This window comes from Triticum urartu, chromosome 5 (assembly GCF_003073215.2).
Source record: "Triticum urartu cultivar G1812 chromosome 5, Tu2.1, whole genome shotgun sequence".
Taxonomy (NCBI): domain Eukaryota; kingdom Viridiplantae; phylum Streptophyta; class Magnoliopsida; order Poales; family Poaceae; genus Triticum; species Triticum urartu.
The window spans coordinates 296,995,493-297,019,079 of NC_053026.1; positions in this window are offsets into that span (position 1 = coordinate 296,995,493).

Genomic DNA, 23,587 nt, shown 5'->3' on the forward strand with positions numbered 1-23,587 from the left:
AAAACAAATGAAATGCTATTTATTTATTTTTCAAATCTTTATTTAATGTCCGGATCCTTCTTGTGAATCTCAGCTACTCCCTCCATTCATTGCTTCTACCTCCACCGCTTAAAAACCTCTATCTCTATCTCTGCCGCTTGAAAATCTATATCTCTATCTCAATCTCTATTACTTTAAAAAAATTACTCCCTCCGTTCATAAATATTTGTTTTTTTAAAGATTTCAAATGAACTACAATATATGGATGTATATAGACATATTTTAGAGTATAGATTCACTTATTTTGCTCCGTATGTAATCACTTGTTGAAATCTTTATAAAGACAATATCTAGGAACGGAGGGAGTATAAGATTTTATCCAAATCGGTACGTTCTCAAAATCACATCTTACATTAACTCAATGAAATCAAATCAAATCGTATCTTTCAAAAATCTCAACTAAATCAAAAACATATTTACTTTCCCTATGCATACCCATATCAAATTAAATCTCACCAAAATATCAACCAAATCAAAACTATCCTTACATTCTGCTACCTATATTCATATGAAATTAAATCTCACCAAAATATCAACCAAATCAAAACTATCCCTACATTCTACTACCTATATTCAAATCAAATTAAAACTTACCAAATCTAGAATATGGTGGATGCAAGGGATCTGTCGAATATAATTAGTGTTGAGCCACTAGAATATTATGCGTCCGTTGCAACGCACAGACAATTAGATAGTATATTATAAGTATTATAAGATGTTTAGGCTATTTGAATATGAACTACATACTGACTGAAATGAATGAACAAACACTAAATACATTTTTATATATTCGATTTAGAAAAGTTAAAACATCTTATAATAGTGAACCGAGAGAGTACATATGAAATTGTGATCCATGTTGGCGTGACTCTAGCGGATTTCTCGGATTGGTATTTGTCAACAAAAATTTAGGCTGGTCATAGTGGTTAGTAACTTGGACTAGTAATATTTTGATATGTCTTCAATGTATTTATATTTTTTTGTTCCATGCTGTTATATTATTAATCTTGAATGTTTTATATACATTTACAAGTAATTATAGATCATTTTTTGAGACTAGCCTATTAACTTAGTGCCCAGTGTCAGTTGTTGTTTTTTCCCTGTTTTTGCTTTTCAGAATATGAGTATCAAACGAAGTGCAAATGTCCCGAAACTTTTTGGTGATTTTTTTCTGGACATAAGAGACCATGGAAGCTTCGGGAGGGGACGAGCAGATGGAGCAGTGGACCACGAGGCACCAGGGCGCGCCTTGGTGGCTTGTGGGGCCCATGTGGCTCCCGTTTGACCTAACTCCGCCTCTATAAATTTTCTAAAATCTGAAAACCAACAGAGGAGTCCACGAAATACTTTTTCTCCGCCACAAGTTCCTGTTCTCGAGAGATCCCATCTGGAGGCCTTTTTCGGCACTCTGTCGGAGGGGGATTCGATCGCGGAGGGGCTCTACATGAACCTTGATGTCCTTTCAATGATGTGTGAGTAGTTTACCACAGACCTACGAGTCCATAGTTAGTAGCTAGATGGCTTCTTCTATCTATTTGATCTTCAATAAAATGTTCTCCTTGATGTTCTTGGAGTTCTATCTGATGTAATCACTTTTTGCGGTGCGTTTGTTGGGATCCGATGAATTGTGAGTTTATAATTAGATCTATCCATGAATATTATTTGAGTTTTCTCTAAACTCTTTTATGCATGATTACTATAGCTTCGTATTTCTCTTCGATCTATTGATTTGGCTTGGCCAACTAGATTGATTTATCTTGCAATGGGAGATGTGCTTTGTAATGGGTTCGATCTTGCGGTGCTCAATCCCAGTGATAGAAGGGGGCATGACACGTATGTATCATTCCTATTAAGGGTAAAAAGATGGGGTTTATTCATAAGTGCGTTTATCTTGTCTACATCATGTCATCTTATTTAAGGCGTTACTCCGTTCTTTATGAACTTAATACTATAGATGCAGGCAGGAGTTGGTCTACTTGTCTCGAATATGATGCCTATATATGATCATTGCCTTGGATATCGTCATAATTATTTACTTTTCTATCAATTGCCCAACAGTACTTTGTTTACCCACCGTATTCTATTTTCAAGAGAGAAGCCTCTAGTGAAAACTATGACCCCCGGGTATACTTTCTTCATATATTAAAAATCCTAAAAATACCTTCCTGCAATTTTACTTTATTTATTTTATTATTTATTTTTGTTTGATCTATCTATCTATCACCATACATTTAATCTTACAAATAACCGCCAAGGGATTGGCAACCACTTGTTCGCGTTGGGTGCAAGGATTTGTTATTTCGCGTGCAGGTTCTGCTAACGAGTTGTTGTGTGATTCTTCTACTGGATTGATAATCTTGGTTTCATAATTGAGGGAAATACTCATCTCTACTGTACTACATCATCCCCTCCTCTTCGGGGAAAACTCAACGTGGCTCACAAGTAGCACATGTTACTAGTCTAAGTTACTACTTTTATAATGGGTAGCTGTCAGTGATACAGGGAAGGGGGGTCACCTAGTTCTCTCGCATAAGCACGCTGTTTGGGCGGGCCAGTTGCTCGCGCAGAATTCATGTCCCCGATGGGAGCGGGCACCAGGTTTTCCAGTGATAAGACAAAGGTCACCTCGATGGACGGGTGCGCTAGGGTGCCCCGTTCAAGGGGTGCATTTGGGATCAGGTTGGGGCATCCGTGACTGGTCCTTGGGATCCCTGAGGACCTCCCGAAGGGCCAGTACAGAGTATGTGGTACTCCCCGGGCGCTCCAAGACACGACGTGCCCAAAGGTGGCACCCATACATGAGGTGCAATGTCGCCAGGCCATGGTGTGGCCGATGACGATGGGCAATATGCGAGCAACATGGGGCACACCCTTTCATCATCAACAATGGATACCTACAATTCAAGTTGGCAGTGTCACGCAGATTCGAGGTAGAAGTCAACTACGACCCGGGGTATAAAAGAGGAGGAGCATTTGCAAAGAGGGGTCGCGAGAAATTGATATACGAAAAACAGTAAAAACATGAGTAGAGTATCACACCATCGTGGTGGCCTAAATTTGGGTAAATTGCTTGTCGTGTGTGTGGAGTTTGAACCCTTGGCCGAACAATGTAGAAGTTGCGACTTAGCTCTAATATCAACAATCACCGTTCAACATCTAGTGTGTCTGGTGAGGGCTTAAGGCTCCGGTCATCTCCGATGTGCATGCTGGCCCGTAAGAAGCATGCGCCGCGATAGCGATGCCCATCATAGTTAGATCCATCGACATCTGATCGTCCCCAAGCAAGCATGGCAATGGAAGGTGCCCCCATGCCATCTCCCATGGGACAACAGCACACACCATCGAAGGACAGGGAGGACCCACACAGGAGGGTCTAGGCGGCGATCCCGACAACGTTCGATCCTAGGGTGGACTAGCAAGGCATCAGGAGCCAGAGCGAGATTGGTGACCAGTACACTGTCGCTTGGTCTTCGATGAGCCGGGCCTAGCATCAACCTTGCAATTCATGCGCTCTTTCCTCCTGTGCCCCCAGTGCCCTTGGAGGAAAACCCCCACGTAGGGCCCTGGGTTTGAGAACTGGTGGAACTCGTGGAAGCGGATAGCCTCTAGTCTCACCCCGGCGTCTCTCGTAGCGCCTTGCGACGCGGTTGCTATCGCTGCGCCGCCACACTCCCCTCATCACAACTGACCCTGAACTAAACCCAGGCGGAGGTGAGGGAGGCACCTTCTAAATCGCGGTGCACGACGGCCACGTCCCACCGCGCGCACAGGGAGGACCCTCATGGTAATACCCTCATACGAGGAGGGTAAGAGGGCGCACGAGCGGCACACGACACCACCAGAGAGGTCACTACAAAACGTGCGCTATTTTGTGACGTTTCACTTGTGTCATGTAAAACCAACACTGGTACGCGTCAGTCCTATACAAACGGTTTTTAACCCCTTTCCGCGGCGACATTTGGAACCGTCACCAAGTGAGTGTGGGTGATAGGGGGTCCTTCCCACACGACCTAGAAAGCATCGGGGATATGCCCTCCTGGCACACACGCTCGGCAAAATGAGGTCGTGTGCGACCGGCGAGCGCTCAAATACGGAAATACGTACAGTAGAGCTAAAAATACAATTATACGGCAAAATTGTTTTCGGTCGCAAGTACATCCCACACAGTCGCTCCAAGGAAAACATTTCCGTTCACAGGCACATCACACACAATTTTTCCCGTTAAATCATTTGCGTTATTGAATGTATCACACACGGTCCATAGAAGAAACTGTGTGGCAAATGTTATCCATCACACACAGTTTTTATGTGGTAAACATTTGCGCAAGGTGGCCTAACGCAAACAATTTTCAAGAGAAAGTCGTGTGTGATTGTTCATTGATCCAACACGATTTATTCCTAGAAACTGTGTATGTTGCCTGAGATCATCGCCCACGGTATTTTTTCAACAACCGTTTGCAATAGCAAAACCCAATTAGCAGACTAATTCGCCATTAGCAAGCTAATTGCCCTATTATTAATAATCCATTTATTAATCTAATTGACATTCATATTAAGCACGTAATATATTTCATTTCCATATTAAGAAAGTAGAATTTCATAATTTAAATACATCAGAGTACAACATGATATAGCTTCAGCACTTAGCTACCCCATTACACAACTACACCAGCACCAATTTTCACATGCAACATGTAGAACCTTTTGAAATTAGCATCATAGACGGTATATAGACAGATGCATCTCATCTGGAAAACTGCTGAAGCGGAAGGCGAATATTGAGCCTTCATTCATGTTGAAGGTCTTTGCAATTTTAGGCCAGTGTATGTGGATGATTGACCGTCCGTCCTTCATCCTCTTCAGGAACACTTCAATATTGAACCGTGTGTGTTGTATGAAAACCTTCCTCGCCTCCTGACCATAGAGATGGGTTGAGAGGTAATCATCAGTGAACTGCTTTGGAAAGGCCTGAAAACAAGGATGTGCATAAATATCTTCTCTATATTGGAAATGGGGCAAAGGAATAAAAAAACCATCTTGTAGTGAACTGATGTCTTCTTCATTGTGCAGACAAAGATCTTATTGTTTTTTGTTGCTAATTTCTTTATCCTAACAATCTTTCTGAGTTTCTTGACTTGATTGATATTCATGGACAACTCATTTCCCCATATGCAAGAAGGGTCGAACAGTGGGTCAAAACCTCCGACAACAGGACCTACATGTGCAAGACCAAATTGTTAAAAACCAAAATATTAGAATGGTTCCTGCAATTGCATAATAATGTGCTATTAGACAACGGACCGTGCACGTGCTAACCTTGATTGTAAACCTCAGTGCTTTCCATTGTTTCCCTGCAACACATATAAGGTAGTTAGTCATCAGGTTAAGTATTTACTACAGCCAAATTCAATTTATTCCTCACATGGTATACAATAATAGAATGCACCCACAACTATTTGAACATCGCATTGGAGAATTGAACCAAACAGTTAACTAAACACCACAACACAAATGAACCAAACGTTAACTGAGCACCACATTGCAGAATGTATAACCAAACCAAGCATGCCTGACAACTTGGAAATATAGAAATTGTATTCGTTTCTCATGTATTTTGTAAAGATAAATTCGATTTATTTCTCACATGGAAGACAATACAAAATTGCAGCCTGAAGAATTGAGCATCACATTTGCAGAATTGAACCAAACAGTTAAATGAAGACAACAACTAATTAAATAGTTAATAAGTGAGCACCACACTGCACGACATATAGAACATATACACTAGAGCAACAGATTGCATGGTAAAATTAGATAGCACAATTCACTAGAATTTGTGAAGGAAAGGCGGGAGCAGCACATGCAACGGGTAAACCGAGCATGCTTAACCGGCGTAGCTAGCAAATGGCAAGGTGCTCCTTCAAGATCTGGGGGTCAGCACGAATGGGAGCCATCACGACCTCATCCGCGCGTGCGGCCGTGATTTGCTTCTCCGCTACCAACTGCTCCTTGCGATCCTAGCTATAATGCGTGCACCATGGCTTAAGGCCGTGCTTATTTCGTGGAGGGGACGGTGATTTGGGTGGAAGGTGTCACGCTCGCGCCGGCGGTCGGGGCATGTGGGATGTGGAAGGAGGAGGAGGATGGGGGTCGGGTGTGGATTACCTGCCTAGATAGACGAGGTCGAGCAGCATGAAGGAGGGTCGCCGACGAGGAGGCGGCGCTGTAAGCAAGGAGTGAAGGTTTCAACTTGGAAAGGAAGGCAGAAACAGGGGAAATGTGGCTTTTGGTAAGGGGGAGGGGGCGGGGAGGTAGATATTTCTGCAGAAGCCAAAAAATTGGAATCGCTTCAGCGAAAAAACTGGCGCGCAAAGTGTCATCAGACACGGTCCCTTATTCAAAATTGTGTACGATATGTGAACATCACAAATGGTTCTGATAGCTTAACCCATGTGTGATGAGTTTGAACGTCAAAAATTTTGGTTCAAATTTCCATGGTTACAGTAGTCATCCACGTCATTGCATAATTTGGGTACACAAAGGAGACTAACTTCTTAATCGAGCAAGTTCAACAATTAAATAGAGCTAGCTGACCTAAACATTACTCTAACAAATTAAATATCGACGCTCTTAATTAAACAAAACAAAGAGTACTACTACGGCTGGTGCTCGTCAATCTCCGCTGCCTTCTCCACGTCCAACTCGCGCCCGACGGTCTCCTGGGGAAGGGGCTCCATGGCATCCATCGCACCATACTCGGCAAGCATCTCGCCATCCGCGTCCGCCATCTCTTTGGAAAAGGCCGCCACGAGCTGTGTGTGGGCGAACATGATCAGGGCTTGGACGGGCTCCGACGTCGCAAGGTATGCAACAGAGGAACGAGCGGCTGCTCGAACGCTCTCGGTGATTGCTAGCTCTTTGGCCGTGGGTTGCCGACCATTGTTGGAAAAGCTTCGTTCGATTTGTGCGGTGACCGCCAGGAGCTGGGCGTGGGCGGCCTCCATTAGGGCTAAGGCCACCGCTGCGGAACGGACAGCTGTTGTGCCGCTCTCGACAGTTGTTATCCCCGAGCCAGATGTTGCCGCCACCACCTGAGAAGCAACAGTGCCGTTTGGGCTGCCATGGTCGCCCGGTCGCAAATTGCGGCCGCGCTCATGCACCTTGTTAGCACGCGTATGGCAGCTGTGGTCGCGCTCTCGCCGGAGTGGGCCACCGAAGTTGCCCTCACGATACGGGTCCACGTGCCCATCTTTCACCGATGATGATTGAACAGTGAAATGATATTTGGGGAGCAAGCCAGTGTGTTTGAGACGTCGGCTGTGGATTGTAGCCGACGCACCTTCTCGCGTAAGCTATAGGCGTACTATACACCAACGATGCTCCAGGATATTTTGTGTTGCATCTCACATGGTTGGTGATAATAAACTGTGTGCGATCTACTTGATTTTTCATCTTGAAATGAATTACATAATGGGTCACAACGGCAATGGACGGTGTTTGAATTGCTAGACCTTTTATCTGGAGTGAACATGAAACTATATGTGTGTCATAAAAGAATTGGAATTATTCAGGGTTCGTAGAACATTTTATACATTAAATTGGTTTTCTAGCCATTTCAGGCGCACAATTCAAAGTTAAACTACATGCAATGCTCCGGTGCACCAACATGGGTTGTAAAATCATATATGTGTCCATGGGTTTATGCTTATCTCCCATGCAAGAAATGGGAATGAAATTCGAACACCACGGCACCGTGGCTCTCCGGCAAACGTCGACGTACTTGCTTTTGTAATTCTAGTAAATCCAATATTCGTCCGAAATTCATGAAACTTGGCATGCTATCATGGAGCAGCATCAACATGCCGTGGTAAAATTTTTGTTCCATTTGAAGCAGGTTTGAGTATAAGCTTCTCATAAACCAGAGCTTCTCACACAACAAGTGTGATGGTTTCGATGAGGAACATTTCACCTTTCTGGACGAAACGATATCCATTGCCCCTTCTCGATTTCAATTTTTTTCTAGTTTCAACATAGAACAACAGGAGTGTTGTGTCAATTTTTGGGATTTTTCGGGGTTCGCTTGGACATTTTTATACATTAACTGAGTTTTCTGTGCATTCATGTGCATAATTCAAATTTAAACTACAGGCACATGCTCTAATGCATATAAATTAGTTGGAAATTCAAATCTGTGTCCTTGGTTGCCTGCTTAGGTCCCATGCAAGAAATGGGAGTGAATGTCAAACACCCCGCCACCGTCACTCGGCCGCAAACATTGAGATACCTGGTTTTTAAATTCTAGTAAATCCAAAAGTCGTCTGAAATTCATGAAACTTGGCATGCTATCATGGAGTGGCATCAACATGCCATGGTAGATTTTTGTCCCATTTGGGGCAGGTTTGCGTATATGCTTCTCACAAACCAGAGCTTCTCACAACAAGCATGATTGTTTCGGTAAGGAACGCCCCACCTTTGGGGACGAAACGATATCCATTGCCTCTTATTGCTTCCAAAAAATTTCTCGTGTCAACATAGAAAAACAGGAGTGTTGTGTCAATTTTTGTGATTTTTCATGGTTCATTTGGACATTTTCATGCATTAACTGAGTTTTTAATGCATTTATGTGCATAATTCAAATTTGAACTACATGCACATGCTCCAGTGCATATAAATTCGTTGAAAAATCAAATCCTTGTCCTTGGGTGCATGCTTAGGTCCCATGCAAGAAATGGGAATGAATTTCAAACACTAGGGCACCGTTCATTGCCGGCAAAACATTGAGATGCCTGGTTTTTAAATTCTAGTAAATCCAAAACTCGTCTAAAATTCATGAAACTTGGCATGCTACCATGGAGCGGCATCAACATGCCGTGGTAAAATTTGTGTCCCATTTGGGGCAGGTTTGGGTATATGCTTATCACAAACCAGAGCTTCTCACAACAAGCATGATGGTTTCGGTAGGGAATGTCCCACCTTTGGGGACAAAACGTTATCCATTGCGTCTTATTGCTTCCAAAAAGTTTCTCGTGTCAACAATGAACAACAGGAGTGTTGTGTCATTTTTTGTGATTTTTCAGGGTTCGTTTGGACATTTTTATGCATTAACTGAGTTTTCAATGCATTTATGTGCATAATTCAAATTTGAACTACATGGACATGCTCCAATGCATATAAATTGGTTGAAAAATCAAATCTGTGTCCTTGGGTGCATGCTTAGGTCCCATGCAAGAAATGGGAATGAATTTCAAACACCAGGGCACCGTTGATTGCCGACAAAACATTGAGATGCTTGGTTTTAAAATTCTAGTAAATCCAGAACTCGTCTGAAATTCATGAAACTTGGCATGCTATCATGGAATGGCACCCGACATGCTATGGTATTTTTCGTGTCCATTTTGAGAGAAGGCGCACTCGAATAATAACAACCAACAAAGGCATTTTGAAAAAAATAGCCGCCACTTTAATATCTCAAACATTTGTATAATTCAAACCGTGTGTGTTTTGTTAACCATTCACGTGATGCCACGTGTCTTGGTTTTAATGGTTGTAGGAGGTGCCGTGCGGACAGGTGCTTGACCTTGACCGAACGGGAGGCGTGCGAGCGTAGTCCGGTGCGCAGGCTGACCGAGAGGAGTGCAAGCTGTCCTCGAATGCGCAGGCTCACCAGGAAGCATGCGAGTTGTACGCTGCGCAGGCTCACTGGGAAGCGAGCCGTTTGACTTCCATGGCCGCCCGCCTTCCTCTCCATGTGTGTGCCCCCCTCAGCGGCATGGGGCACTGCCGTCGAATGCTACCTCTCAGCACCGCCAGCTGCCGTCCTCCCCCCCCCCCCCCCCCCCCCCCCCCCCCCCGCCCCCCCCCCCTGTTCTTTTTGGATGACCCGTGTGCAACCACTTACAAACAATTTGGTGCGGTTTGCATCTGTCATATTGGGTATGTTACCATTTGTCAAACTGAAAAGATTGACATTTGTTGATCTAGTAACATTGCTATTTGTCAACCTTGTAACACTGCGATTTGTCAAAATACGAAGCTAAAAATCACTAGCAGTATCTAATTTATGCAACTAAAATTCAGTAATTAAGCATAGATTTCATTCATAGATTAAGCAGTCATTCTTAATTTATACAAATAGTTCAACTCGACAGCTGAACTGACAAAACTTTTCCCCAATTGTTGCCAACCACGTACTGAAATAGCTAGTTCAACTATATATACTAGCTAATTTTAAGTACATTGTACAGTTCCACCACATCTATAGTCAGATAAACTAAAAAATAACCCCTAAATACTACTATTGTGGAGGGGCTTTGTACTACTTCCGGCTGCCTCTCCTCTGCCGAGCGCGCTCAGTAAGAGGCGGAGGAGGAGGAGCCTATCGATGAGCTGGGCAACCACAATACGGTACCTACCGCTGTTGCAGCTTTAGCGACGCTCATCTCGAACGCCCTCTAGCGCTCCATACGACCCCTCTCGAAGTGGTGGTTCTCCTCGTAGATCTCCTGATTCCTCGCCTCTAAGGCGACATGTGCCGCGGCCATGGTGGCGGTAAGGCTCTTTGCATGCTCGACGCGGCGCTCCTCCTCCTCCCACAGGAACTCGGTGTAGCACGCAAGGTCACTGACGCACGTGCGGGCATCCACCTCCGCCTCCCGCCTTCGGGCGGCGGTGGCGGAGCGGGTGATGAGCCCGGCGGTCGAAGGTGGGCTGGTGGCCACGGCAGCCGATGACGGGGTGGCGGCCACGACCACCACCTCCCGCCTTTGGGCCGCGGTGGCAGAGCGGGTGATGGCCACGGTGGCCGGCAGTGGGGTGGCAGCCACGACGGCCACCTCCCACCTTTAGGCCGCGGCGGCGGAGCGAGTGATGGCCCTGGCTTTCGACGGTGGTGTGGCGGCAACGGCAGCCGGCGACAGTTGCCGACAGGCATTGGCGGCGGAGCGTGTGGTGGGTGTTCCGTGCACACCCAACACGGACGCCACGCGCACTACACTACACTGGGGACTGCGCCGCCATCGCGGTGTAGCCTCTATAGGAAATATGCCCTAGAGGCAATAATAAAGTTGTTATTAATATTTCCTTATATCATGATAAATGTTTATTATTCATGCTAGAATTGTATTAACCGGAAACTTAGTACATGTGTGAATACATAGACAAACAGAGTGTCACTAGTATGCCTCTACTTGACTAGCTCGTTGAATCAATGATGGTTATGTTTCCTAACCATAGACATGAGTTGTCATTTGATTAACGAGATCACATCATCAGAGAATGATGTGATTGACTTTGACCCATCCGTTAGCTTAGCACGATGATCATTTAGTTTGTTGCTATTGCTTTCCCCATAACTTATACATGTTCCTATGACTATGAGATCATGCAACTCCCGAATACCGGAGGAACACTTAGTGTGCTATCAAACGTCACAACGTAACTGGGTGACTATAAAGATGCTCTATAGGTGTCTCCGATGGTGTTTGTTGAGTTGGCATAGATCGAGATTAGGATTTGTCACTCCGAGTATCGGAGAGGTATCTCTGGACCCTCTCGGTAATGCACATCACTATAAGCCTTGCAAGCGATGTGACTAATGATTTAGTTACGGGATGATGCATTACGGAACGAGTAAAGAGACTTGCTGGTAACGATATTGAACTAGGTATTGAGATACCGACGATCGAATCTCGGGCAAGTAACATACCGATGACAAAGGGACCAACATATATCGTCATGCGGTTTGACCGATAAAGATCGTAGAATATGTGGGAGCCAATATGAACATCTAGGTTCCGCTATTGGTCATTGACCGGAGACGTCTCTCAGTCATGTCTACATAGTTCTCGAACCCGTAGGGTCCACACGCTTAATGTTCGATGACGATCGGTATTATGAGTTTATGTGTTTTGATGAACCGAAGATAGTTCGGAGTCCCGGATGTGATCACAGACATGACGAGGAGTCTTGAAATGGTCTAGACATAAAGATTGATGTATTGGATGACTATATTCGGACACCGGATGAGTTCCAGGGGTCAGCGGATAATTATCGGAGTGCCGGGGGGTTATCGGAACCCCCGCGGGGATTAATGGGCCAACATGGGCCTTAGTGGAGAGAGAGAGAGGGTCGGCCAAGGCAGGGCCGCGCGCCCCTCCCCCTCTAGTCCGAATTGGACTAGGGAAGGGGAGTGTCGGTGTCAAAACCGGCGGATCTCGGGTAGGGGGTCCCGAACTGTGCGTCTAAGGTCGATGGTAACAGGAGACAAGGGACACGATGTTTACCCAGGTTCGGGCCCTCTCTATGGAGGTAATACCCTACGTCCTGCTTGATTGATATTGATGAATATGAGTATTACAAGAACCGATCTATCTCGAGATCGTAATGGCTAAACCCCAGAGGTCTAGCTGGTATGGCTATGATAATGAATCTGCCCTATCCGAACTAAGTCCTCGGTTTATATAAGCACCGGGAGGATCTAGGGTTACACAAGGTCGGTTACAAAGAAAGGAATCTACATATTTGGTCGCCAAGCTTGCCTTCCACGCCAAGGAGAGTCCCATCTGGACACCGGTGCAGTCTTCGGTCTTCGTATCTTCACAGCCCATCAGTCCGGCCCATGGCTAACAGGTCAGACGCCCGAGGACCCCTTAGTCCAGGACTCCCTCAGTAGCCCATGAACCTGGCTTCAATGACAAGGTATCCGGTGCATAGATCTGTCTTCGGCATTGCAAGGCAGGTTCCTCCTTCCGAACTCCATAACAGTCTTTGGACGAAACAAACGTGTCCGGATCTACAACACACAGTCGTAGAGAGTATAGTATTTCACGAATCCAATCTGCTCACAACTTTAGTAACGTGACGTCACGCTTCCCAGTCATTATTTCGAGCCGTCTCCCGTCCCGCCATTCCATGTTTCGGGGCATGGTTTTTATTGGTACGTCTTGTCGAAGCAGAGATCGTGTCCCCTTATTGCGGGATTTTCATCAATACGAACGTGGGTAACCCAACCGTCCTACGGAAAAGATTCCTTAGGAATAGGTAGGTTCTTAGGCTTAGGAGGAGGCGTTCAATACCCGCTGCCTTTATAAAGGAACCAAGGGCTGTCTTTTTATGCCAAACCTCTCCTCAGCCTTCCCAACCTCGAGTTCTAGCACCCAAGGTTCGACTTCATTGCTTCAAGACTCCCCATCATGTCCGGACCCAGCTCTCAAGGACGATGGGTAGCTTCCTCCGTTACAGAGGAGGATATCGTAAAGCTTCGGGCGGCCAGATATTTGACCGCGGAGGTCCACCACAGGCTTCCTGCTCATGGACAGTTTATTCTGACCCCCAAATCTGGCGAGAGGGTCGTATTCATCTCCCACTTCCTCCGGGGGCTAGGGTTCGCTCTTCATCCCTTTGTCCATGGACTAATGTTTTATTATGGATTAGATTTTCATGATCTAGCCCCGGACTCTATCCTCCATATCTCGGCGTTTATCATTACGTGCGAGGCCTTCCTCCGAATGCCCCCACACTTTGGCTTATGGCTCAAGACCTTTAGTGTGAAGCCGAAGGTAGTTGACGGGGAACAGGCGGAGTGCGGTGGTGCTGTAGTGAGCAAGCTTACCAACACTCTTCGGCCAAAAGGCTCTTTCACCGAAGCCTCCCACCAATGGCAGCGAGAATGGTTTTATGTCACGGAACCCCGTAGCACCAAGTGGGCAGCTATTCCTGCGTTTCGTTCCGGCCCTCCGCCACAGCTTGCATCATGGATTAACAAGGGGCTGGACTGGGGATCAGTTGATGAAGTGCAGACTTTACAGAGCCGCATCCGAACCCTCCTAGAGAGACACATCGATCTTGTCAACGTGATTCAAGTGATGCTAGTTCGCCGAATCCTGCCTTGCCAGCGCAGGTCTCGCCGCATGTGGGAGCTCAATCCGGAAGGACCACAAACCCTCCAACACTTCTTCGGCACTATTGATGTCTACTACACAACCTTCTTCTTGTAGACGTTGTTGGGCCTCCAAGTGCAGAGGTTTGTAGGACAGTAGCAAATTTCCCTCAAGTGGATGACCTCAGGTTTATCAATCCGTAGGAGGCGTAGGATGAAGATGGTCTCTCTCAAGCAACCCTGCAACCAAATAAAAAAGAGTCTCTTGTGTCCCCAACACACCCAATACAATGGTAAATTGTATAGGTGCACTAGTTCGGCGAAGAGATGATGATACAAGTGCAATATGGATGGTAGATAAAGGTTTTTGTAATCTGAAAATATAAAAACAGCAAGGTAACTAATGATAAAAGTGAGCGTAAACGGTATTGCAATGCGTTGAAACAAGGCCTAGGGTTCATACTTTCACTAGTGCAAGTTCCCTCAACAATAATAACATAATTGGATCATATAACTATCCCTAAACATGCAACAAAGAGTCACTCCAAAGTCACTAATAGCGGAGAACAAACGCAGAGATTATGGTAGGGTACAAAACCACCTCAAAGTTATTCTTTCCAATCAATCCGTTGGGCTATTCCTATAGGTGTCACAAACAGCCCTAGAGTTCGTACTAGAATAACACCTTAAGACACAAATCAACAAAAACCCTAATGTCACCTAGATACTCCAATGTCACCTCAAGTAACCGTGGGTATGATTATACGATATGCATCACACAATCTCAGATTCATCTATTCAACCAACACATAGAACCTCAAAGAGTGCCCCAAAGTTTCTACCAGAGAATCACGACGAAAAACGTGTGCCAACCCCTATGCATAGGTTCATGGGCGGAACCCGCAAGTTGATCACCAAAACATACATCAAGTGAATCACGTGATATCCCATTGTCACCACAGATACGCATGACAAGACATACATCAAGTGTTCTCAAGTATTTAAAGACTCAATACGATAAGATAACTTCAAAGGGGAAACTCAATCCATTACAAGAGAGTAGAGGGGGTAAGAAACATCATAGGATCCAAATATAATAGCAAAGCTCGCGATACATCAAGATCGTATCACGTCAAGAACACGAGAGAGAGAGAGAGAGAGAGAGAGAGATCAAACACATAGCTACTGGTACATACCCTCAGCCCCGAGGGAGAACTACTCCCTCCTCATCATGGAGAGCACCGGGATGATGAAGATGGCTACCAGAGAGGGATTCCCCCTCCGGCAGGGTGCCAGAACGGGTCTAGATTGGTTTTCGGTGGCTACGGAGGCTTCTGGAGGTGGAACTCCTGATCTATTGTGCTCCCCGATCGTTTTAGGGTATATGGAGATATATAGACAGAAGAAGTATGTCAGGGGAGCCACGAGGGGCCCACGAGGGTGGAGGGTGCGCCCAGGGGGGTGGGCACACCCCCCTACCTCGTGGCTTCCTCGTTGCTTCCCTTACGTGGACTCCAAGTCTCCCGGGTTGCTTTCCTTCCAAAAATAAGTTTCGTGAAGTTTCAGGTCAATTGGACTCCATTTGATTTTCCTTTTCTGCGATACTCTAAAACAAGGAAAAAACAGAAACTGGCACTGGGCTCTGGGTTAATAGGTTAGTCCCAAAAATAATATAAAAGTGTATAATAAAGCCCATAAACGTCCAAAGTTGATAATATAATAGAATGGAACAATCAAAAATTATAGATACGTTGGAGACGTATCAACTATGTACGAAGGGATGTGGAAGTTGTTTTTTGGGAAGCGAAAACATTGGCCGGATACTACCGCGGACGCTGGCCTTAACTGCAACCGTCTGGATACCCCGGTAAGCACTTGTCTTCCGAACACTCTATAATTACGCATACCGTAATATGGCACTCAGCAGGTTATCTTCCTCCAGGGCTGGATAAAGAAGGCGGGACTAATGATGTGTTCGGCCCCTCTCCTGAAGGCTCAGTGAATCCTATTTTAACAAGGATGCTAGCCCTGGCACCGTACCAGAGGCATGTGAAGGAGGGCGAGGTGGAGAGTGGGAAGGCCAAAGATGACCCCTATTCCAAGGGTACATCCGACATTGTGTCCAGAGGAATCAAAATTCCCTCATCCGAAGACAAGAGGGAAGGTGGGCCCACTGTCTCCTCCCCTCATGGGAAGAAAAGGGCCGCCTCCGAAGATTGGGAGGAACAGGCTCCTAAGCGAGGCAAGATGCCTCTGTCGGGTGGCTCGGGCTTGAAGGACGCCGAAGCGTAGTCTCATGACGAGGACAAGCCTCAGGCCAAATCGTAAGTGAACAAGGATGTTTTAAACATGTCCCGTTCTTTTCTTATGATGCCTGGCATATATATTTTTTGCAGTTCGGCACACAGTCTTCTTCAACAATCCTCTTCCTCAGGGGACCTTCTCCCCGAAATGATGGAAAGCAAGATGCCTCCACCGGCCTCTCCGCCAAATAGGGAGGACGACTTCAAGGTGTCGTCACGGAGGGTCTCCCTGACCCAGAAGTGGTGCAAGGGATGATGAAGACATTACCCGAAGGTAACACCTCGGTGGCCCAGGGTCCGGGGACCGACAATGAAGGCCCCGAATAGTCCGGTCTGTAGCCGGATACGAATGAACGAATCCCTTCAAAGGGAGGCCTTACCCCTACGGCAGCCTACGGAGACCTAGAGGCGCTGGATATATTGACGAACATGCTACGACAGGCGTCCATCTCAGAGGAACATCTTACCTTGATGGGCAAGGTGGTCGAAAAGATCTTGTCCGCGAAAAGCGGATTGAATGAGGCCTTCGTGGGCCTGCTGAGAGGCTTTGAGGTTTGTGATGTAATGTTTTCAACTATATTTTATTTGCAAAGATGCACCTGTGTATATGTAGTAGCCCCTGATACTCGGTTGGCTTCCCATGGGAGGCGAACGTAGGACCAAGAAGAAATATTCAAGGACTAATCTGATTAACTTGAACACAGGCTGCCTTCCCCCTGGCTACTTCCCAGACTACGGATATTACCGAGCTGCAGCGGAAGCTTGACGTGGATGGGGATGACATTGCATTAATCAATATGCGTCTTGACGAGGCGTAAGGTATATATTCGGGGCAGTCCCTTCACGTACATTTTTGTTATATAAGCATAACGCTGAAAGTTATATACTGGAATATGCATGACTGCAGATGGTGCTACCGCCGTTGAAATACTTCGAGCGAAGCTGGCCCGGGCCAAGGAGCGGGCCCGGTTTAATGATGCAGCTGTCGAAAAGGCATCGACTGAGTTAAAAGCCGAACAAGCTACTCGGTGCCAAGACAAGGAGAAGATATCCATGATGGCGCTCGAACTGAAAAATGCCGCTAGCCGCTGTGAACTTCTTGAGAAGGAAAATGAAGCCAAAATGGCTGAACTTGACAAGGCCTTATGAGAGGCAAGAGAAGCGCGGTCTGAATCCAGAGCAGCTCGTGAGGAGATCTGGCAAGCTGGGGAGATTGCGGCTGGTAAGCCCTTTTTATTACAGACTAAGTTTGGAGATCCGAATTATGCTTAGCTTAACCAAGTGTGGAGTTCTCCAGATGTGTTTTTGGACCTGCCGAAGAGTTCATCCGATGCGGCGCATTTTTACCAAGCACAAGAGGGGTATGTGACGAAGAAGCTTTTCTGGTCATAGTTCGGCGTATCAAAATGCCCTCTACTACTGAATGAACAGATGTCCCAATGAGCCGAGCTTCACAGGATGTCCGGGGCTGCCATGAAGAATGTCATACTTCAGCTATGGCCGACTGAGCCGATTCCGAATAGCTATTTTGGCTGGGTGCGGCGGCTTGCTGATGCGGTGCCACGTATCGACGCCGTAAAGCGGTGGGCGTGCAATGAAGCTGCACAGATGGCCTTTGCCCGAGTCAAGACGTACTGGGGGAAGATGAGGGCCGTCGATGTTGCAGTGCAGGGTCCACCCAAGGGCAAGGACCATCACACACCGGAGCATTATTTTGAGGACGTCTTAGAGGCTGCTGATACGTCTTCGTCGTATCTACTTTTCCAAACACTTTTGCCCTTGTTTTGGACTCCTAACTTGCATGATTTGAATGGAACTAACCCGGACTAACGCTGTTTTCAGCAGAATTGCTATGGTGTTATTTATGTGCACAAACAAAAGTTCTCCGAATGACCTGAAACTTCACGGAACATCTATTCAGAAATAATAAAAAATCCTTGCAAAAGATGAAGACCAGGGGCCCACCACCTGTCCACGAGGGTGGGGGCGCGCCTGCGCCCCTAGGGCGCGCCCCCATACCTCATGGGCCCCCTGGATCTCCTTCGACCTCAACTCCAACTCTATATATTTGCTTTCGGGGAGAAAAAAAATCAGAGAGAAGTATTCATCACGTTTTACGATACGGAGCCGCCGCCAAGCCCTAAAACCTCTCGAGAGGGCTGATCTGGAGTCCGTTCGGGGCTCCGGAGAGGGGAATCCATCGCCGTCGTCATCATCAACCATCCTCCATCATCAATTTCATGATGCTCACCGCCGTGCGTGAGTAATTCCATCGTAGGCTTGTTGGACGGTGATGGGTTGGTTGAGATTTATCATGTAATCGAGTTAGTCTTGTTAGGGTTTGATCCCTAGTATCCACTATGTTCTGAGATTAATGTTTCTATGACTTTGCTATACTTAATGCTTGTCACTAGGGCCCGAGTGCCACGATTTCAGATCTGAACCTATTTTGTTTTCATCAATATATGAGAGTTCTTGATCCTATCTTGCAAGTCTATAGTCACCTATTATGTGTTATGATCCGTTAACCCCGAAGTGACAATAATCGGGATACTTACCGCTGATGACCATAGTTTGAGGAGTTCATGTATTCGCTATGTGCTAATGCTTTGTTCCGGTACTCTATTAAAAGGAGGCCTTAATATCCCTTAGTTTCCGCTAGGACCCCGCTGCCACGGGAGGGTAGGACAAAAGATGTCATGCAAGTTCTTTTCCATAAGCATGTATGACTATATTCGGAATACATGCCTACATTACATTGATGAATTGGAGCTAGTTCTGTGTCACCCTATGTTATGATTGTTACATGATGAACCGCATCCGGCATAATTCTCCATCACCGATCCATTGCCTACGAGCTTTCCATATATTGTTCTTCGCTTATTTACTTTTTTGTTGCTATTGCTATCATCACTACAAAATACCAAAAACATTACTTTTGCTACTGTTACCACTACTATCATATTACTTTGCTACTAAATACTTTGCTGCCGATATTAAGTTTCCATGTGTGGTTGAATTCAAAACTCAACTGCTAATACTTGAGAATATTTTTTAGCTCCCCTTGTGTCGAATCAATAAATTTGGGTTGAATACTCTACCCTCAAAAATTGTTGCGATCCCCTATACTTGTGGGTTATCAAGACTATTTTCTGGCGCCGTTGCCGGGGAGCATAGCTCTATTCTTTGAGTCACATGGGATTTATATCTTCTTATCATTATGAAGAACTTGAGAGATCCAAAAACCAAGATTTATCCCTCAACTATGAGGGGAGGTTAAGGAACTGTCATCTAGCTCCGCACTTGATTCACCTTCTGTTTTGAGTAAGCTTGCGACACCTAAACCTGCTTCTGCTATTCATTTTGATATGTCACATGTTATTGATGATGCCACTTCTGCTATGCATGATACTTATGATGAAACTACTTCTATGCTTGATACTACTGTGCCACTTGGTGAATTTCTTTATGAACAACTTGCTAGGGTTAGAGAGAATGAAAATATTGAATCTGATAATATTGATGAAAGTGATGATGAAGACTTGCCCGTTATTCCTAAGGGTTATGTTTTTGATAAAGAAGCTTCTTTAGCTATTTTAGCTTGCAAAGATAGTTATGAACTTAAGATGTTATTAGCTAAATGGAATAAGCAATCTCTAAATGCTAGGATGAAACCTGACCCTGCTTTTGCTACTTCACCTATCTTTGTTACTGATAAGGATTATGAATTCTCTGTTGATCCTGATATAATTACTTTGGTTGAATCTAATCCTTTTCATGGCTATGAATCTGAAACTGTTGTGGCACATCTTACTAAATTAAATGATATAGCCACCCTGTTCACTAATGATGAGAGAACTCGTTACTTTTATATCCTTAAAATATTTCTGTTCTCATTAAAGGGTGATGCTAAGATATGGTTTAATTCTCTTGATCCTGGTTGTGTGCGTAGTCCCCAGGATATGATTTATTACTTCTCTGCTAAATATTTCCCTGCTCATAAGAAACAAGCTGCTTTAAGGGATATATATATAATTTTGTGCAAATTGAAGAAGAGAGTCTCCCACAAGCTTGGGGGAGGCTTCTCCAATTACTTAATGCTTTGCCTGATCATCCTCTTAAGAAAAATGAAATACTTGATATCTTTTATAATGGACAAACCGATGCCTCCAGAGATTACCTAGACAGTTGTGCTGGTTCTGTTTTCAGGGAAAGAACGCCGGATGAAGCCGAAATTCTATTGAATAATATGTTGAAAAATGAAAATAGTTGGACACTTCCTGAACCAACTCCTGAGCCTATTCCTAAACCAACTCCGAAGAAGAGGGGTGTTCTATTTCTCAGTCCTGAAGATATGCAAGAGGCAAAGAAATCTATGAAAGAAAAAGGTATTAAAGCTGCAGATGTTAAGAATTGACCTCCTATTGAAGAAATACACGGTCTTAATTTACCGCCTGTTGAAGAAACATATGACCTTAATCCATCTCCTATTGAAGAAACTCATGGTCCTGATAACCCGACATAGGTAGTAAAGGTAAATTCTCTCTATAGATATGATAAAGCTGAAATCCCGTTTACTAAATTTGCTAGCCCATGCTTAGATGAGTTCGATAAATTTATGGTTAAGCAAGAAGATTTTAATGCTTATTTTGGTAGACAATTGAAATACAATTCAGATATGCTTGAACACTTGGGTAAGTATATGGCTAGTGTCAAAGGTGAACTTAAACTTATCAGTAAACATGCTTCTATGGTTAACACTCAAGTAGAACAAGTACTTAAAGCTCAAAATGATTTGCTCAATGAATTGAATAGTAAGAATAATGATAACACTATTAGAGTTATGACTAGAGGTGGTAGAATGACTCAAGAACCTCTGTATCCTGAAGGCCACCCTAAGAGAATTGAGCAAGATTCTCAGAGAAATAATGTGGATGCACCTAGTCCTTCTAATAGGAAGAAAAAGAAAAATGATAGGACTTTGCATGCTTCTAGTGAACCTATTACTGAAACACCTGAGAATCCAAATGATATTTCTATCTCTGATGCTGAAACACAATCTGGTAATGAACCTGAAACTAGTGATAATGTTCATGATGATGCTCAACCTAGTAATGATAATGATATAGAAATTGAACTGGCTGTTGATCTTGATAACCCACAATCAAAGAATCAACGTTATGATAAGAAAGACTTTGTTGCTAGGAAACACGGTAAGGAAAGAGAGCCTTGGGTTCAGAAACCCATGCCTTTTCCTCCCAAACCATCCAAGAAAAAGGATGATGAGGATTTTGAGCGCTTTGCTGAAATGATCAGACCTATCCTTTTGCGTATGCGATTAACTGATATGCTCAAAATGAATCCTTATGCTAAGTATATGAAAGATATTGTTACAAATAAAAGAAAGATACCGGAAGCTGAAATTTCCACCATGCTTGCTAATTATACTTTAAGGGTGGAATACCAAAGAAACTTGGAGATCCCGGTGTACCAACTATACCATGCTCCATTAAAAGAAACTATGTTAAAACTGCTTTATGTGATCTTGGAGCCGGTGTTAGTGTTATGCCTCTCTCTTTATATCGTAGACTTGATTTGAATAAGTTGACACCTACTGGAATATCTTTGCAAATGGTTGATAAATCAACTGCTATACCTGTCGGTATTTGTGAGGATGTGCCCGTTGTGGTTGCAAATGTTACTATTTTAACGGACTTTGTTATTCTTGATATTCCCGAGGACGATAGTATGTCTATTATTCTTGGAAGACCCTTTTTGAATACTGCAGGGGCTGTTATTGATTGCACTAAAGGCAATTTCACTTTTCATGTTAATGGCAATGAGCATATGGTACACTTTCCGAGGAAACAACCTCAAGTTCATAGTATCAACTCTATTGGAAAAATTCCATCGATTATATTTGGAGGTTTTGAATTTCCTCTTCCTATTGTCAAGAAGAAAATGATATTCTTATCATTGGGGTGTGCATATCCCCGTTGAGGTAACATAGTGTTATTCGAAATTTCTGTAGTTCCATGTTATTTGGAATGAGTTCGTTAACAAGACTTGATCAACCTTTTTAGTGGATTCCTTTTGATGAGCATGAGATGGATGAAACTAGAAGGCACAACCTGCTGTATCCTCCTCTTACTTTCTGTTATTTATATAAAATAAAATAGTATTTTTCTATCTGTTATCTGATTTATCCGTGCAATATAAAAATACCCCGAAAATAAAAGTTCTCCAAATGCCCTGAAATTTAAATATGCTTTTTTCTGGTATATTTGAGAATATTTGGCACTGAGAACACAGCAGGAGGAGCTGGCACCTGGCCACGAGGGTCAGGGGCGCGCCCTACCCTCCTGGGCGCACCCCTGCCTCGTGGGCCCACGGTGGCCCTCCTCCACTTATTCCCGCACCCACACACTCCTTCCTCCCACTAACACGAATATCCAGCTCAAACCCGAGTCCAAGCTCATTTTGCTGCCATTTTCGATCTCCTTGCTCAAAGCACCTCTCATAAAACTGCTTGGGGAGATTGTTCCTTGGTATGTGACTCCTCCATTGGTCCAATTAGTTTTTGTTCCAGTGCTTTATTATTGCAAATTTGTGTTGCTTAGGTGACCCTATTCTTGAGCTTGCATGTCAAATTTATATGGTCAAAAGTAGTTTTGATGCATGATATAGGCTCTAGGCACTTGTAGGAGTAGTGGCTATCAATTTTATTGAGTGTGGTTTACTTTTATTTTGAAGTTACTAAAAATCTCAGAATTTTTCAGAAAATAATGAAGAGATTTTTGAGGGGCTCATCGAGCCGAAGCTCGAAGGAAAAGCAAAATGAAAAGGCAGCGAAGCCCAAGTATAATCTGCCTCGCACCGCGGAGGTTCGGCCGTGGGGAATGGCCTTCCGATGAATTCTTGAGAGCAGCGGAGATTTATGATGATTTTTATGAATTGGCTGAGAATGCAGGCCTCACCGCTTTCCTCCACGACCAACGCGGCCAGTATCTCTTACTCACAAATATCTTTGTGCAGAACTTTCATTTCCATTCTAGGAGCTCATCACCTACGGTGGAGTTTTATTTATATGATGAGCATAAGGAGATGTCACTTTATGATTTTTGTTGGGTTTGTTTGGTCCCTTTTGAGGGCACGACAGAGGAACCACATCGCGGCGATGTGGATGGGTTTATTGATACCATCACTGTAGGGGAAACGAGGAAGGTTTCCGATGCACGAATCACTAGCATACATTTTCCTGTTTTACGCTACTTTGCAATATTTGCTAGTCGTTGCTTAATTGGTCGCGGAAACTGTGGAAACCTTAGTGTTCCTGATATTATTATTTTGTTCCACTGTTTATTCAGTG